Source organism: Daphnia carinata, chromosome 3, assembly GCF_022539665.2.
Source record: "Daphnia carinata strain CSIRO-1 chromosome 3, CSIRO_AGI_Dcar_HiC_V3, whole genome shotgun sequence".
NCBI classification, from domain to species: domain Eukaryota; kingdom Metazoa; phylum Arthropoda; class Branchiopoda; order Diplostraca; family Daphniidae; genus Daphnia; species Daphnia carinata.
In genome coordinates this window covers 5,724,854-5,742,887 of record NC_081333.1, presented here as the reverse complement: position 1 = coordinate 5,742,887, position 18,034 = coordinate 5,724,854, and the positions used below count along the sequence as shown (strand labels likewise).

The window sequence follows — 18,034 nt, the reverse complement described above, 5'->3', positions numbered from 1 at the left end:
CTGTGACACGGGTAGTCCTGTGTTCGATTCTCCCTGGTTTCATATCATCTGAGGTTTTTAATAATTATTCTATGAAACAATTTTTGGGAAGAAAACAATTACTGGTGTTTAGGGTAATACTACTGAAATGGAAAATAATGGTATTCCTGACTTCCCAATTTCCACATGCGGTTTCAGCATTACAGCCAGTCAGTATTTAGCTCTAGAAGGTGTTGGGTGCTGTGAATGTGCTGTGAATGTGTGAATGTGCTGTGAATGTGCTGCGAATGTGCTGTGAATGTGCTGTGAATGTGCTGTGAATGTTTTGTGAATGTGTTGTGAATGTGCTGTGGATGGAGTTTGTGGATATGGCTGCTTTCCCTGCCTGTTGTTCGTGTCCAGCGGCCTGCCCAGTTCCTGCCCAGTTCCTGTCCAGCTGCGGGTTGTTTCTAAGTCGCAGCAGTTCAGTCGCAGCAGTTCAGCAGTTCAGAGTCGCAAACAGTAAGTACATTTCGATAGATATCTTACTTATACCTTGCTTATGTTTTACTAATAATTTTTTTTCTTCTTTTTCTTCTTTATAGGTTATGCCTGGTAATTTTTTTTACAGTTTCCTCAGGCCGGTTTAACGTTTTTTTTTTTTTCTTAAGTTTTTTTTTTATCTTTTTCATTAACTTTATTTTTATTTTTTCGTAGGGAGCTGATCAACGAATTTTTGGATGACGAATGGATTTAAACATGCTAGGTAAATTCATTTATAGTTATATGCAGTATATTGGTATAATTATTGCAATTTTATTTTTTTTTAGGTCCATCACCTTCTCGAGAATTGTGGCCACTAACCAACCACCATCAAAAGGCACATTAGTCGTCGGTTGTACAAGAAGTTTTCTCCTAATAATTCAAGCAAAATGTATTACATTACATGTTATATTAAAGTAAAAAAGTCAATTTAGATTATTAAAGTTTATTTATAAAGCATGTCAATTATTATAAAGTATGTAAACAATCGTCAAATAAAATACATGTACAAACAAACAAACGTTATTCAGTTAATGTCATATCCAGTTCATCATTAGTACTATTAACAGCAACATTTAGGGCATGTGATGAAACAGTAGAGGGAAAAGATGAACGAAGTTCTAAAACTATTTCTTCTAGAAGATCCATTGTAGACAGCTGGGAAAAAATGATCAGTTATAGGTAAGCTTTTATTTTTTGCATGTTTAGATAACATACCTCATTATCTTGGTAACGCGCCCAAAGCTGGAACAGTACGGAATTCTTCAGTTGGGTCTCCTTCTTGCGGTGAGCCCTTATTTTATCATGGCAGAGTAGCGTGCTGGTAAGGGAAACTTCTTCGGCCAGTTTCCGCAATACCATTGTCATCTTGTAGAATTTTAAATTAGATCCGCCTGCCAACTACAAACGATTTGGTTCAAAATTATCCATTACATGTTTATGTTCAAATGTAAATTACCTTGTTCCATTGGTGGTGCATTCCTTCACAGTCGTTATTGGTACGCGTTAATGTGTTGAAGCATGACCAGTTCTCTGGAGTCCAGAACTTGCCCCGAATCCAATTCCGCTCCATATACTCCATCAGTGCTGGAAGTTCTCTAGGTGCTGAGCTCTTCAACGCGTCAAACACGCCAGGAATTTTACCAGCTATGAAAAAAATGTAAGTTAGTAAATGTTTTTTACGACCATTAAATTTTACATTTTTGTGATAATTACCAGGGAGATATGCAAGGCATAGCAGGCGAAAAACAAAGTCTCGCACTGGATTCGGTCCCTTGTTGTTATATTGGGCGGCAAGGTGAAGATCCCGGACCTTTTTCAGAACGGCTTGGCACCAATGGAAATTGCAGCCAAAATGCTGAATATCCACAAAGTGCCTGCGAACAGCTGTAAATATAGCGCGTTCGAAATCGGTCACGATCCGCTGGACTCTAGGAAGGGGGATAATTTCCTATAACAATATAACATTTATTATTTTTACATGATAAACTATTTGTAGACGATATAGTAGCTATACCTTTATCTTCTCGAAGACAGCGCTATAGTCAGCTGCTCTTCTCCTGGTCATGCAACAGAACAGTAGGGGAACTTGTTTTATTTCGTTCTTGTCGTTCTTGATAAACCCATTGATCGTGAAGAGCTATATAGAAATAAATAGGTTATAGTTAACTTTGATTACATTATTAAGATAATTAAAAGCACCTGTTTGATGGGTTCATCAACAAAATAGAAAGTTGCGTCCATGAACCATGTCTTGCAGTCTTCCAGCTGCCGCTTCATAGTAGGGGTGAAAAATAAAAGGTGCCGGGCACGGTCTTGGGCCGTTCCAGCGAAGATGGCGCCCTGATACCAGTTTGGTGGGAAAAAATTCTCCACCACAGGAAAGAAAGGGTCATCTTTCCTGGGGTTGGCGGGCATAACCTTCGCTCTTTTGTACCTGGAATAGAAACGTTAATCATTAACCCTAATCCTGATATAATTCATTTATCTAATATACCGTAAACGACGTGTGGCCAAATCAACATCCGGCATGTGTCTTCCTTCTATGGACTTGCGTTTCTTTAATTCGGCAAACAAGATCTCCCTGGGGTCCGTAAACTGTTGATCAACGCAGGCTTTCTTCGACTCTCTAAAGATGTCAACCTATAAAGCAAAAAAATCCAACTTACACATATAGAAACTCAAATATATTTTTTTCTAAAACAACTTACCCTTCTCTGGTTTCCAATGTCTGGTGGGTGATTGTGGGTGTTTTCTTGATCGTGGGGAACAAGGGTGAAGTCAGCGTTATTGTAATTCACCAAGCAGTCCAAAAGGGGGTTTTCTTTTGTTTCACGATAGCTTTACATGGGTTTGCAGAAGGTCGGGAGGTACAGCGCCATGTATATGTGCTCTTACTGATGGCTTTTTTGCTGAAGCAAAATCCTGTAATAAGAAAGGTAACCTTCAGTCTGATTCAATAAGCACTTTTATTTTAATTATTACCTAATCCATCAGTAAGCTTATGGAGTCCCTTGTTCGTTCCCTCCTCATGAATCTTGTAGGATGGTTCCGTCGGTTCCTCATACGATGATTGCTACCAAAAACGTTTAGTTAATGAAATACTAAGACAAGTTGCGATAAAACAGAAATATATACCTCCATTGTCGATTCGTTGGGTTCGGCAAATGATTCTTCTCTTCTTCCATCGCTTTCGTATGATCTTCTCGGGATTGCAGCTTCTGGAGACAGGTCTGGTAGGATGTTGCTGGTCGATTGAGGCTGAAGTTGGGCCATGCGTTTTCTTCGTGGTGGTGGAACTGGAGGAGTTGACCTAAGAAGAGGAGACAACATTAAAAGAACAGGAGACACAACAAGACTCACCAAGGGTGACATTGTCAACGGAGAATGTGGGGAGGGTGGAGAGGACGGAGCTGCTGGACGATGGGCAGAATGAGTCTGAGGAGATGTGCGAGGAGTTGAGCGCTGACGTGGTGATGATGGACGACGTGGAGAAACTGGAACTAGAGGCTTTTTCTTGACTTCGTGTGAAGGATCGAAAATGCTCCTGGGCTTTAGCAATCTTTTTGGACGACCTCCTTCGGAACCAGCAACAGCAACAACAGCTACATCGCCATTGGATCCCCCAGATACTGCACCATCAACATCCGCTACATCTACGTTGGAACCTTGAACTACACTACCACTAGAACACATGGCGCACCGATAAAAGTTGCTGAATTCCTTCCATGAAGGCGCAACACCCTTACGGAAGGTAACACCACAACAAAGACGATGGACAGGAACATGGCAGCTAAGGCAAACGCAGAATTGCTTCCGGCCAAGAATACTGGATTTGCATCCCGAACATTGAATGAGAGCTGAAGACATGATAATGGTAAGTGCTAGAGCGAAGTCTAAGACGAACTATTGAAGTTGTATGGCCTTATTGTATCCATATATAGTCTGTCAGACATGAGGAACGGAAAAGGGGCGGAACCAAACCTCTCGGCAAATAGGAAGGAAGCACTTCTTGCTGTTGCATTAATTGTGGTGAAATACTAAGTCTTAAGCTGCTTAAGCCGTTGATCTTCTACTTCTTCAAGTCTCTTCTTTCTTTTCGCCGACGGCAACCATCATCAACCTCCTCGTCTTAATCATCCATAAGTCTTAAGCTGCTTAAGCCGTTGATCTTCTACTTCTGCAAATCTCTTCTTTCTTTTCGCCGACGGCAACCATCATCAACCTCCTCGTCTTAAGCACTCATAAGTCTTAAGCTGCTTAAGCCGTTAATCTTCTACTTCTGGAAATCTCTTCTTTCTATTCGCCGGCGGCTATCATCTTCAACTTCCTCGGCCTTAACACCAATAAATTTTAATTAGTTTTATTTCAATGGCATTACAAATATCAACTTAAGCCATTGGCGAAATACATTACTTGATGAGTAATGCTATGTCATTATGGGTCATCCACTTCCGTGGTAGAATCCTCCTCTTGGTAAAGAAGTTGAGGAATAGTTAAAATGTTAAATTTTTTTTTCCCCCATCTACCATCTTCTACCACCTTCTACCATCTTCTACCAGCTCCTCTCTCATCCAATCTCTTTTATCTCAACAGTTCTTCTTGCTCTTGGTGAGGAACTTGCTTTCATACAGTTGAAGATTCGTTAACATTCTTTCACTTTTCATATTTAACTTAACCGTAAATATTATCAAAAACCCCTGACCATATGCCACAACATGGAATCGAACTCAGGACAACTCGAGTCGCAGCTTAGAGCGGTACCGATTTGGTTATGACTTGCTATATTATCTTATTTGATAGTAGTATTAGAAAGTACAACATGAGTGCAACTGGGAAAGTTAATTACCCTAATAAATTGAGACAAAATTAATAAACAATTCTGTTTTAGTTTTAATTGTATTTTATTCAATGAACTGTATTAAATACAACATATTCCATGTGCACCAGCGATTATAATTAAAATATGATAAGAGATAAATGTTTGGTGAACCATTTAAGTAACGCGTTAACACCATCGGTTTTTTGCAAAGGGAAATGGATATAAGCCGACGCTCTGACGCAATATGTTGCCTACCGGATTGGAGGCATATCGTTCCTATTGGAACAAAATAAAAGAAATAGGACTATTTCTAAGGAGAAATAGGACTGAGGCCAAGGAGAAATAGGACCGATGGCGTGGAGAAATAGGACTGTCCTAAAAGTATTTAAAAGTCAGTCCTATTTCTCCCAGTCCTATTTCTCCGGTAGAAATAGGACTGAAAATTTTCAGTCCTATTTCTCCAGTCCTATTTGGTTTCAGTCCTATTTCACCGCCAATCTCGGTATCTGTTGCGTCGCGGTCAATTCTTGAAGCTTCTTTGTGTGAAAGTCCCATTTCGATTTTGTTTTTGAGAGTTTGGTACTTTCGCTCTAGTTGAAGAAGGTTGTCGTTTTGGATCTCGATTTGGTTCTGTAGGTCGTTGTTGAGTTGCTGTAGTTTTTCAACTTGTTCAGATTCTAACTCGAAGTTAAGGGATTTGTCTCCTTCTGTTATTGAGGTTAGGTCGTTTATCTCACTTACTAATTTCGTTATCTCTCCTGGTTCGTTGGAGTTGTCTAAGTCTTCGGTTTCAGCGAATGTTACCTGTTGCTTTCTATATTCTCTTATCCTGTTTTCCAGATACTTAATCTTTTCTTCTTGGTTTATTGTCTGCGCGTTGATTTTTTGTAATTCTGTTTCAAGATTTTTATTCTTTGTAGTAATATCTATCAGACTTCTTGGTAAGGCGACTTTTTCTGTTAAGGTTTTTTCAAGGATCTCTTTTGTTTCTTTTGTTTCTGTCTGAAGTTGTTTGTTTGTTTCTAAAGCTGCTTTTATCTGTTGCTCGGCGGTTTCTAACTTCGTAACCAGTTGTTTTCTTTCACTTTCAAGTTTGCTAATTATTTCTTGCCCTTCTCTCTCAACTGCTATGATATTGGCTTCTTTTTTCGTAACAGGTTTTGTAGTTGGTTTTCTGTTGCTGTGGCACTTTCAAGGCTTGTTTCTAATTCGCTTATTCGATTGGCAGTTTTTTCAAGGGAGTTTTTTAGTGTTTCGTTACTTTCTTGGAGTTGTTCAAGGGAGCTACTTAAGGTGTATTTGGAACTCTTTGCCTTTTTCTTGTTGCTCTCTAGCTGCTTTCTTAAGCTCTGTAACTCAAAATTGAGTTCAGACGAACATTTTTTCTCTGTAATCTGCGCAAGTACTACTTCTCTTTGTAAAATACGGCTGGTACCTAATAAGAATTCTTTCTCTTTACCATGTACAATGCTAATTTGCTGTAATAAACTTTCAAGGTTTTCGGTGTTGCCACCAAGGGATTCTACGTAATTTTTGACTGTCTTTGTGGTGTTTGTAATAGTTTCTGCTGTTATACCACTTGGTACTTACAACGATGGTTCTAACAACGTATATGAATATAATTGTAATGCGTTGTGGGTCTCTTTAATAACTTCTTGTTTTTTGGATTCTATTTGTTGGATTTTTGCTTTTGTGGTGGTAGTCTGATAGGTTTTGTTTTGTTCTACTTCTTGTTCAAATTCTAAGTCCACAAGAGTTTTCCAGTGGTCTAAAAATTTTTCTCGAGGGTAGTTGGGATTTTGGTTGGTTGTGTCTGGCTCGGGAAATACGGGGTACAACGGTGGAGATAGTTCGTCAGCAATGTTCGGATACAAAGTATTCTCCTTACGAGTAGTCTCTGATACAATATGATCAAGCGGCATTCGCTTACATTTGATGGTGTTCCTTGGTCTGGTAGAGTTGTTGGAGACTCGTCGGGGAAGTGTAGAGCACAATCACTGAAATAAGGTACGGGTAGAAACTTTGTACTGGACAACAAGTGTGAGTCTCGTTGGGACCTCCAATTTTAAAGTTTCATAACCTCGTGTATTGCAGTGAATCGTCGTAACAATTCCGATTTAACAAGGTACAAACATGCTGTATTTATACTACTAACTAACACACATTTGAAGGTAAAATGGGTGGGGATACGTTCACTTTCACTCGTGAAACGCTTGAGGGATGTTGAGGGTGTGGCTGTCTGCGGATAGCCTTTGGGCTCGTTACAATAGTGTGATACAGTGAGGTTCAATATCTACACTCAAACAGCATCAAATATACGTGTATTCAATGTGAATATAGTTTGATACAGTGAGTTTCAGTATCTACATTGAAACAGCATCAAATATACGTGTATTCAATGTGAATATAGTGTTATAGAATCAGTTTCATGATCTACAATCAAACAGTATCAAATATACGTGTATTCAATGTGAATATAGTGTGATACAGTGAGTTTCAATATCTACATTCAAACAGCATCAAATATACGTGTATTCAATGTGAATATAGTGTTATAGAATCAGTTTCATGATCTACATTCAAACAGTATCAAATATACCTGTATTCAGTGTGAATATAGTGTGATACAGTAAGTTTCAATATCTACATTCAAACAGCATCAATTATACGTGTATTCAATGTGAATATAGTGTTATAGAATCAGTTTCATGATCTACATTCAAAAAGTATCAAATATACGTGTATTCAATGTGAATGTAGTGTGATACAGTGAGATTCAATATCTACATTCAAACAGCATCAAATATACGTGTATTCAATGTGAATATAGTGTTATAGAATCAGTTTCATGATCTACATACAAACAGTATCAAATATACGTGTATTCAATGTGAATATAGTGTTATAGAATCAGTTTCATGATCTACATTCAAACAGTATCAAATATACGTGTATTCAATGTGAATATAGTGTGATACAGTGAGTTTCAATATCTACATTCAAACAGCATCAAATATACGTGTATTCAATGTGAATATAGTGTTATAGAATCAGTTTCATGATCTACATACAAACAGTATCAAATATACGTGTATTCAATGTGAATATAGTGTGATACAGTGAGTTTCAATATCTACATTCAAACATTATCAAATATACGTGTATTCAATGTGAATATAGTGTGATACAGTGATTTTCAATATCCACATTCAAACAGCATCAAATATACGTATATTCAATGTGAATATAGTGTGATACGGAGAGTTTCAATATCTACATTCAAACAGCATCAAATATACGTGTATTCAATGTGAATATAGTGTGATACAGTAAGTTTCAATATCAACATTCAAACTGCATCAAATATACGTGTATTCAATGTGAACATAGTTTTATAGAATCAGTTTCATGATCTACATTCAAACAGTATCAAATATACGTGTATTAAATGTGAATATAGTGTGATACAGTGAGTTTCAATATCTACATTCAAACAGCGTCAAATATACGTGTATTCAATGTGAATATAGTGTGATGCAGTGAGTTTCAATATCTACTTTCAAACAGCATCAAATATACGTATATTCAATGTGAATATAGTGCGATACAGAGAGTTTCAATATCGACTTTCAAACAGCATCAAATATACGTGTATTCAATGTGAATATAGTGTGATACAGTGAGTTTCAATATCTACATTCAAACAGCATCAAATATACGTGTATTCAATGTGAATATAGTTTTATAGAATCAGTTTCATGATCTACATTCAAACAGCATCAAATATACGTGTATTCAATGTGAATATAGTGTTATAGAATCAGTTTTAATATCTACATTCAAACAGCATCAAATATACGTGTATTCAAAGTGAATATAGTGTTATAGAATCAGTTTCATGATCTACATTGAAACAGCATCAAATATACGTGTATTCAATGTGAATATAGTGTTATAGAATCAGTTTCATGATCTACATTCAAACAGTATCAAATATACGTGTATTCAATGTGAATATAGTGTTATAGAATCAGTTTCATGATCTACATTCAAACAGCATCAAATATACGTGTATTCAATGTGAATATAGTGTTATAGAATCAGTTTCATGATCTACATTCAAACAGTATCAAATATACGTGTATTCAATGTAAATATAGTGTGATACAGTGAGTTTCAATATCTACATTCAAACAGCATCAAATATACGTGTATTCAATGTGAATATAGTGTTATAGAATCAGTTTCATGATCTACATTCAAACAGTATCAAATATACGTGTATTCAATGTGAATATAGTGTGATACAGTGAGTTTCAATATCTACATTCAAACAGCATCAAATATACGTGTATTCAATGTGAATATAGTTTGATACAGTGATTTTCAATATCCACATTCAAACAGCATCAAATATACGTGTATTCAATGTGAATATAGTGTGATACAGTAAGTTTCAATATCTACATTCAAACAGCATCAAATATACGTGTATTCAATGTGAATATAGTGTTTTAGAATCAGTTTCATGATCTACGTTCAAACAGTATCAAATATACGTGTATTCTATGTGAATATAGTGTGATACAGTAAGTTTCAATATCTACATTCAAACAGCATCAAATATACGTGTATTCAATGTGAATATAGTGTTATAGAATCAGTTTCATGATCTACATTCAAACAGTATCAAATATACGTGTATTCAATGTGAATATAGTGTGATACAGTGAGTTTCAATATCTACATTTAAACAGCATCAAATATACGTGTAGTCAATGTGAATATAGTGTTATAAAATCAGTTTAATGATCTACATACAAACAGTATCAAATATACGTGTATTCAATGTGAATATAGTGTGATACAGTAAGTTTCAATATCTACATTCAAACAGCATCAAATATACGTGTATTCAATGTGAATATAGTGTTATAGAATCAGTTTCATGATCTACATTCAAACAGCATCAAATATACGTGTATTCAATGTGAATATAGTGTTATAGAATCAGTTTTATGATCTACATTTAAATAGCATCAAATATACGTGTATTCAATGTGAATATAGTGTTATAGAATCAGTTTCATGATCTACATACAAACAGTATCAAATATACGTGTATTCAATGTGAATATAGTGTTATAGAATCAGTTTCATGATCTACATTCAAACAGTATCAAATATACGTGTATTCAATGTGAATATAGTGTGATACAGTGAGTTTCAATATCTACATTCAAACAGCATCAAATATACGTGTATTCAATGTGAATATAATGTGATACAGTGATTTTCAATATCTACATTCAAACAGCATCAAATATACGTATATTCAATGTGAATATAGTGTGATACAGTGAGTTTCAATATCTACATTCAAACAGCATCAAATATACTTGTATTCAATGTGAATATAGTGTGATACAATAAGTTTCCATATCTACATTCAAACAGCATCAAATATACGTATATTCAATGTGAATATAGTATGATACAGAGAGTTTCAATATCTACATTCAAACAGCATCAAATATACGTGTATTCAATGTGAATATAGTGTTATAGAATGAGTTTCATGATCTACATTCAAACAGCATCAAATATACGTGTATTCAATGTGAATATAGTGTGATACAGTGAGTTTCAATATCTACATTCAAACAGCATCAAATATACGTGTATTCAATGTCAATATAGTGTTATAGAATCAGTTTCATGATCTACATTCAAACAGCATCAAATATACGTGTATTCAATGTGAATATAGTGTTATAGAATCAGTTTTATGATCTACATTCAAACAGTATCAAATATAAGTGTATTCAATGTGAATATAGTGTGATACAGTGAGTTTCAATATCTACATTCAAACAGCATCAAATATACGTGTATTCAATGTGAATATAGTGTTATAGAATCAGTTTCATGATCTACATTCAAACAGTATCAAATATACGTGTATTCAATGTGAATATAGTGTGATACAGTCAGTTTCAATATCTACATTCAAACAGCATCAAATATACGTGTATTCAATGTGAATATAGTGTTATAGAATCAGTTTCATGATCTACATTCAAACAGCATCAAATATACGTGTATTCAATGTGAATATAGTGTGATACAGTGAGTTTCAATATCTACATTCAAACAGCATCAAATATACGTGTATTCAATGTGAATATAGTGTTATAGAATCAGTTTCATGATCTACATTCAAACAGTATCAAATATACGTGTATTCAATGTGAATATAGTGTGATACAGTGAGTTTCAATATCTACATTCAAACAGCATCAAATATACGTGTATTCAATGTGAATATAGTGTTATAGAATCAGTTTCATGATCTACATTCAAACAGTATCAAATATACGTGTATTCAATGTGAATATAGTGTTATAGAATCAGTTTCATGATCTACATTCAAACAGTATCAAATATACGTGTATTCAATGTGAATATAGTGTGATACAGTGAATTTCAATATCTACATTCAAACAGCATCAAATATACGTGTATTCAATGTGAATATAGTGTTATAGAATCAGTTTCATGATCTACATTCAAACAGCATCAAATATACGTGTATTCAATGTGAATATAGTGTGATAGGAGAGTTTCAATATCTACATTCAAACAGCATCAAATATACGTGTATTCAATGTGAATATAGTGTGATACATGAGTTTCAATATCTACATTCAAACAGCATCAAATATACGTGTATTCAATGTGAATATAGTATGATACAGAGAGTTTCAATATCTACATTCAAACAGCATCAAATATACGTGTATTCAATGTGAATATAGTGTTATAGAATCAGTTTCATGATCTACATTCAAACAGTATCAAATATACGTGTATTCAATGTGAATATAGTATGATACAGTGAGTTTCAATATCTACATTCAAACAGCATCAAATATACGTGTATTCAATGTGAATATAGTGTTATAGAACCAGTTTCATATCTACATTCAAACAGCATCAAATATACGTGTATTCAATGTGAATATAGTGTGATACAGTGAGTTTCAATATCTACATTCAAACAGCATCAAATATACGTGTATTCAATGTGAATATAGTGTTATAGAATCAGTTTCATGATCTACATTCAAACAGTATCAAATATACGTGTATTCAATGTGAATATAGTGTGATACAGTGAGTTTCAATATCTACATTCAAACAGTATCAAATATACGTGTATTCAATGTGAATATAGTGTTATAGAATCAGTTTCATGATCTACATTCAAACAGTATCAAATATACGTGTATTCAATGTGAATATAGTGTGATACAGTGAGTTTCAATATCTACATTCAAACAGCATCAAATATACGTGTATTCAATGTGAATATAGTGTTATAGAATCAGTTTCATGATCTACATTCAAACAGTATCAAATATACGTGTATTCAATGTGAATATAGTATGATACAGTGAGTTTCAATATCTACATTCAAACAGCATCAAATATACGTGTATTCAATGTGAATATAGTGTTATAGAATCAGTTTCATGATCTACATTCAAACAGTATCAAATATACGTGTATTCAATGTGAATATAGTGTGATACAGTGAGTTTCAATATCTACATTCAAACAGCATCAAATATACGTGTATTCAATGTGAATATAGTGTGATACAGTGAGTTTCAATATCTACATTCAAACAGCATCAAATATACGTGTATTCAATGTGAATATAGTGTTATAGAATCAGTTTCATATCTACATTCAAACAGTATCAAATATACGTGTATTCAATGTGAATATAGTGTGATACAGTGAGTTTCAATATCTACATTCAAACAGCATCAAATATACGTGTATTCAATGTGAATATAGTGTTATAGAACCAGTTTCATGATCTACATTCAAACAGTATCAAATATACGTGTATTCAATGTGAATATAGTATGATACAGAGAGTTTCAATATCTACATTCAAACAGCATCAAATATACGTGTATTCAATGTGAATATAGTGTTATAGAATCAGTTTCATGATCTACATTCAAACAGTATCAAATATACGTGTATTCAATGTGAATATAGTGTGATACAGTGAGTTTCAATATCTACATTCAAACAGCATCAAATATACGTGTATTCAATGTGAATATAGTGTTGATACAATGAGTTTCAATATCTACATTCAAACAGCATCAAATATACGTGTATTCAATGTGAATATAGTGTTATAGAATCAGTTTCATGATCTACATTCAAACAGTATCAAATATACGTGTATTCAATGTGAATATAGTGTGATACAATGAGTTTCAATATCTACATTCAAACAGCATCAAATATACGTGTATTCAATGTGAATATAGTGTGATACAGTGAGTTTCAATATCTACATTCAAACAGCATCAAATATACGTGTATTCAATGTGAATATAGTGTTATAGAATCAGTTTCATGATCTACATTCAAACAGTATCAAATATACGTGTATTCAATGTGAATATAGTGTTATAGAATCAGTTTCATGATCTACATTCAAACAGTATCAAATATACGTGTATTCAATGTGAATATAGTGTGATACAGTGAGTTTCAATATCTACATTCAAACAGCATCAAATATACGTGTATTCAATGTGAATATAGTGTATGATACAGTGAGTTTCAATATCTACATTCAAACAGCATCAAATATACGTGTATTCAATGTGAATATAGTGTTATAGAATCAGTTTCATGATCTACATTCAAACAGTATCAAATATACGTGTATTCAATGTGAATATAGTATGATACAGTGAGTTTCAATATCTACATTCAAACAGCATCAAATATACGTGTATTCAATGTGAATATAGTGTTATAGAATCAGTTTATGATCTACATTCAAACAGTATCAAATATACGTGTATTCAATGTGAATATAGTGTGATACAGTGAGTTTCAATATCTACATTCAAACAGCATCAAATATACGTGTATTCAATGTGAATATAGTGTGATACAGTGAGTTTCAATATCTACATTCAAACAGCATCAAATATACGTGTATTCAATGTGAATATAGTGTTATAGAATCAGTTTCATGATCTACATTCAAACAGTATCAAATATACGTGTATTCAATGTGAATATAGTGTTATAGAATACAGTGAGTTTCAATATCTACATTCAAACAGCATCAAATATACGTGTATTCAATGTGAATATAGTATGATACAGTGAGTTTCAATATCTACATTCAAACAGCATCAAATATACGTGTATTCAATGTGAATATAGTGTTATAGAATCAGTTTCATGATCTACATTCAAACAGTATCAAATATACGTGTATTCAATGTGAATATAGTATGATACAGTGAGTTTCAATATCTACATTCAAACAGCATCAAATATACGTGTATTCAATGTGAATATAGTGTGATACAGTGAGTTTCAATATCTACATTCAAACAGCATCAAATATACGTGTATTCAATGTGAATATAGTGTGATACAATGAGTTTCAATATCTACATTCAAACAGCATCAAATATACGTGTATTCAATGTGAATATAGTGTTATAGAATCAGTTTCATGATCTACATTCAAACAGTATCAAATATACGTGTATTCAATGTGAATATAGTATGATACAGTGAGTTTCAATATCTACATTCAAACAGCATCAAATATACGTGTATTCAATGTGAATATAGTGTGATACAGTGAGTTTCAATATCTACATTCAAACAGCATCAAATATACGTGTATTCAATGTGAATATAGTGTTATAGAATCAGTTTCATGATCTACATTCAAACAGTATCAAATATACGTGTATTCAATGTGAATATAGTGTGATACAGTGAGTTTCAATATCTACATTCAAACAGCATCAAATATACGTGTATTCAATGTGAATATAGTGTTATAGAATCAGTTTCATGATCTACATTCAAACAGTATCAAATATACGTGTATTCAATGTGAATATAGTATGATACAGTGAGTTTCAATATCTACATTCAAACAGCATCAAATATACGTGTATTCAATGTGAATATAGTGTGATACAGTGAGTTTCAATATCTACATTCAAACAGCATCAAATATACGTGTATTCAATGTGAATATAGTGTTATAGAATCAGTTTCATGATCTACATTCAAACAGTATCAAATATACGTGTATTCAATGTGAATATAGTGTTATAGAATCAGTTTCATGATCTACATTCAAACAGCATCAAATATACGTGTATTCAATGTGAATATAGTATGATACAGAGAGTTTCAATATCTACATTCAAACAGCATCAAATATACGTGTATTCAATGTGAATATAGTGTTATAGAATCAGTTTCATGATCTACATTCAAACAGTATCAAATATACGTGTATTCAATGTGAATATAGTATGATACAGTGAGTTTCAATATCTACATTCAAACAGCATCAAATATACGTGTATTCAATGTGAATATAGTGTTATAGAATCAGTTTCATGATCTACATTCAAACAGTATCAAATATACGTGTATTCAATGTGAATATAGTGTGATACAGTGAGTTTCAATATCTACATTCAAACAGCATCAAATATACGTGTATTCAATGTGAATATAGTGTGATACAGTGAGTTTCAATATCTACATTCAAACAGCATCAAATATACGTGTATTCAATGTGAATATAGTGTTATAGAATCAGTTTCATGATCTACATTCAAACAGTATCAAATATACGTGTATTCAATGTGAATATAGTATGATACAGTGAGTTTCAATATCTACATTCAAACAGCATCAAATATACGTGTATTCAATGTGAATATAGTGTTATAGAATCAGTTTCATGATCTACATTCAAACAGTATCAAATATACGTGTATTCAATGTGAATATAGTGTGATACAGTGAGTTTCAATATCTACATTCAAACAGCATCAAATATACGTGTATTCAATGTGAATATAGTGTGATACAGTGAGTTTCAATATCTACATTCAAACAGTATCAAATATACGTGTATTCAATGTGAATATAGTATGATACAGTGAGTTTCAATATCTACATTCAAACAGCATCAAATATACGTGAATTCAATGTGAATATAGTATGATACAGAGAGTTTCAATATCTACATTCAAACAGCATCAAATATACGTGTATTCAATGTGAATATAGTGTTATAGAATCAGTTTCATGATCTACATTCAAACAGTATCAAATATACGTGTATTCAATGTGAATATAGTATGATACAGTGAGTTTCAATATCTACATTCAAACAGCATCAAATATACGTGTATTCAATGTGAATATAGTGTTATAGAATCAGTTTCATGATCTACATTCAAACAGTATCAAATATACGTGTATTCAATGTGAATATAGTATGATACAGTGAGTTTCAATATCTACATTCAAACAGTATCAAATATACGTGTATTCAATGTGAATATAGTATGATACAGTCAGTTTCAATATCTACATTCAAACAGCATCAAATATACGTGTATTCAATGTGAATATAGTATGATACAGTGAGTTTCAATATCTACATTCAAACAGCATCAAATATACGTGTATTCAATGTGAATATAGTGTTATAGAATCAGTTTCAATATCTACATTCAAACAGTATCAAATATACGTGTATTCAATGTGAATATAGTATGATACAGTGAGTTTCAATATCTACATTCAAACAGCATCAAATATACGTGTATTCAATGTGAATATAGTGTTATAGAATCAGTTTCATGATCTACATTCAAACAGTATCAAATATACGTGTATTCAATGTGAATATAGTATGATACAGTGAGTTTCAATATCTACATTCAAACAGCATCAAATATACGTGTATTCAATGTGAATATAGTGTTATACATGAGTTTCAATATCTACATTCAAACAGCATCAAATATACGTGTATTCAATGTGAATATAGTGTTATAGAATCAGTTTCATGATCTACATTCAAACAGCATCAAATATACGTGTATTCAATGTGAATATAGTATGATACAGTGAGTTTCAATATCTACATTCAAACAGCATCAAATATACGTGTATTCAATGTGAATATAGTGTTATAGAATCAGTTTCATGATCTACATTCAAACAGTATCAAATATACGTGTATTCAATGTGAATATAGTATGATACAGTGAGTTTCAATATCTACATTCAAACAGCATCAAATATACGTGTATTCAATGTGAATATAGTGTTATAGAATCAGTTTCATGATCTACATTCAAACAGTATCAAATATACGTGTATTCAATGTGAATATAGTATGATACAGTGAGTTTCAATATCTACATTCAAACAGCATCAAATATACGTGTATTCAATGTGAATATAGTATGATACAATGAGTTTCAATATCTACATTCAAACAGCATCAAATATACGTGTATTCAATGTGAATATAGTGTTATAGAATCAGTTTCATATCTACATTCAAACAGCATCAAATATACGTGTATTCAATGTGAATATAGTATGATACAATGAGTTTCAATATCTACATTCAAACAGCATCAAATATACGTGTATTCAATGTGAATATAGTGTTATAGAATCAGTTTCATGATCTACATTCAAACAGTATCAAATATACGTGTATTCAATGTGAATATAGTATGATACAGTGAGTTTCAATATCTACATTCAAACAGCATCAAATATACGTGTATTCAATGTGAATATAGTGTTATAGAATCAGTTTCATGATCTACATTCAAACAGTATCAAATATACGTGTATTCAATGTGAATATAGTGTTATACAATCAGTTTCATGATCTACATTCAAACAACATCAAATATACGTGTATTCAATGTGAATATAGTATGATACAGTGAGTTTCAATATCTACATTCAAACAGCATCAAATATACGTGTATTCAATGTGAATATAGTATGATACAGTGAGTTTCAATATCTACATTCAAACAGCATCAAATATACGTGTATTCAATGTGAATATAGTGTTATAGAATCACTTTCATGATCTACATTCAAACAGTATCAAATATACGTGTATTCAATGTGAATATAGTATGATACAGTGAATACATGAGTTTCAATATCTACATTCAAACAGCATCAAATATACGTGTATTCAATGTGAATATAGTGTTATAGAATCAGTTTCAATGATCTACATTCAAACAGTATCAAATATACGTGTATTCAATGTGAATATAGTATGAAACAGTG

The 18,034-nt window shown here is 32.7% G+C and overlaps 1 long non-coding RNA gene across 1 annotated transcript; it reads left to right on the top strand.

Moving 5' to 3' along the window:
- Positions 1-208: 208 nt before the first annotated feature.
- LOC132087851 (uncharacterized) lies at positions 209-936 on the top strand. The gene is made up of 3 exons (XR_009420710.1): positions 209-455; positions 676-724; positions 789-936. It is a non-coding gene; the product is annotated as an uncharacterized LOC132087851 (long non-coding RNA).
- Positions 937-18,034: the final 17,098 nt, after the last annotated feature.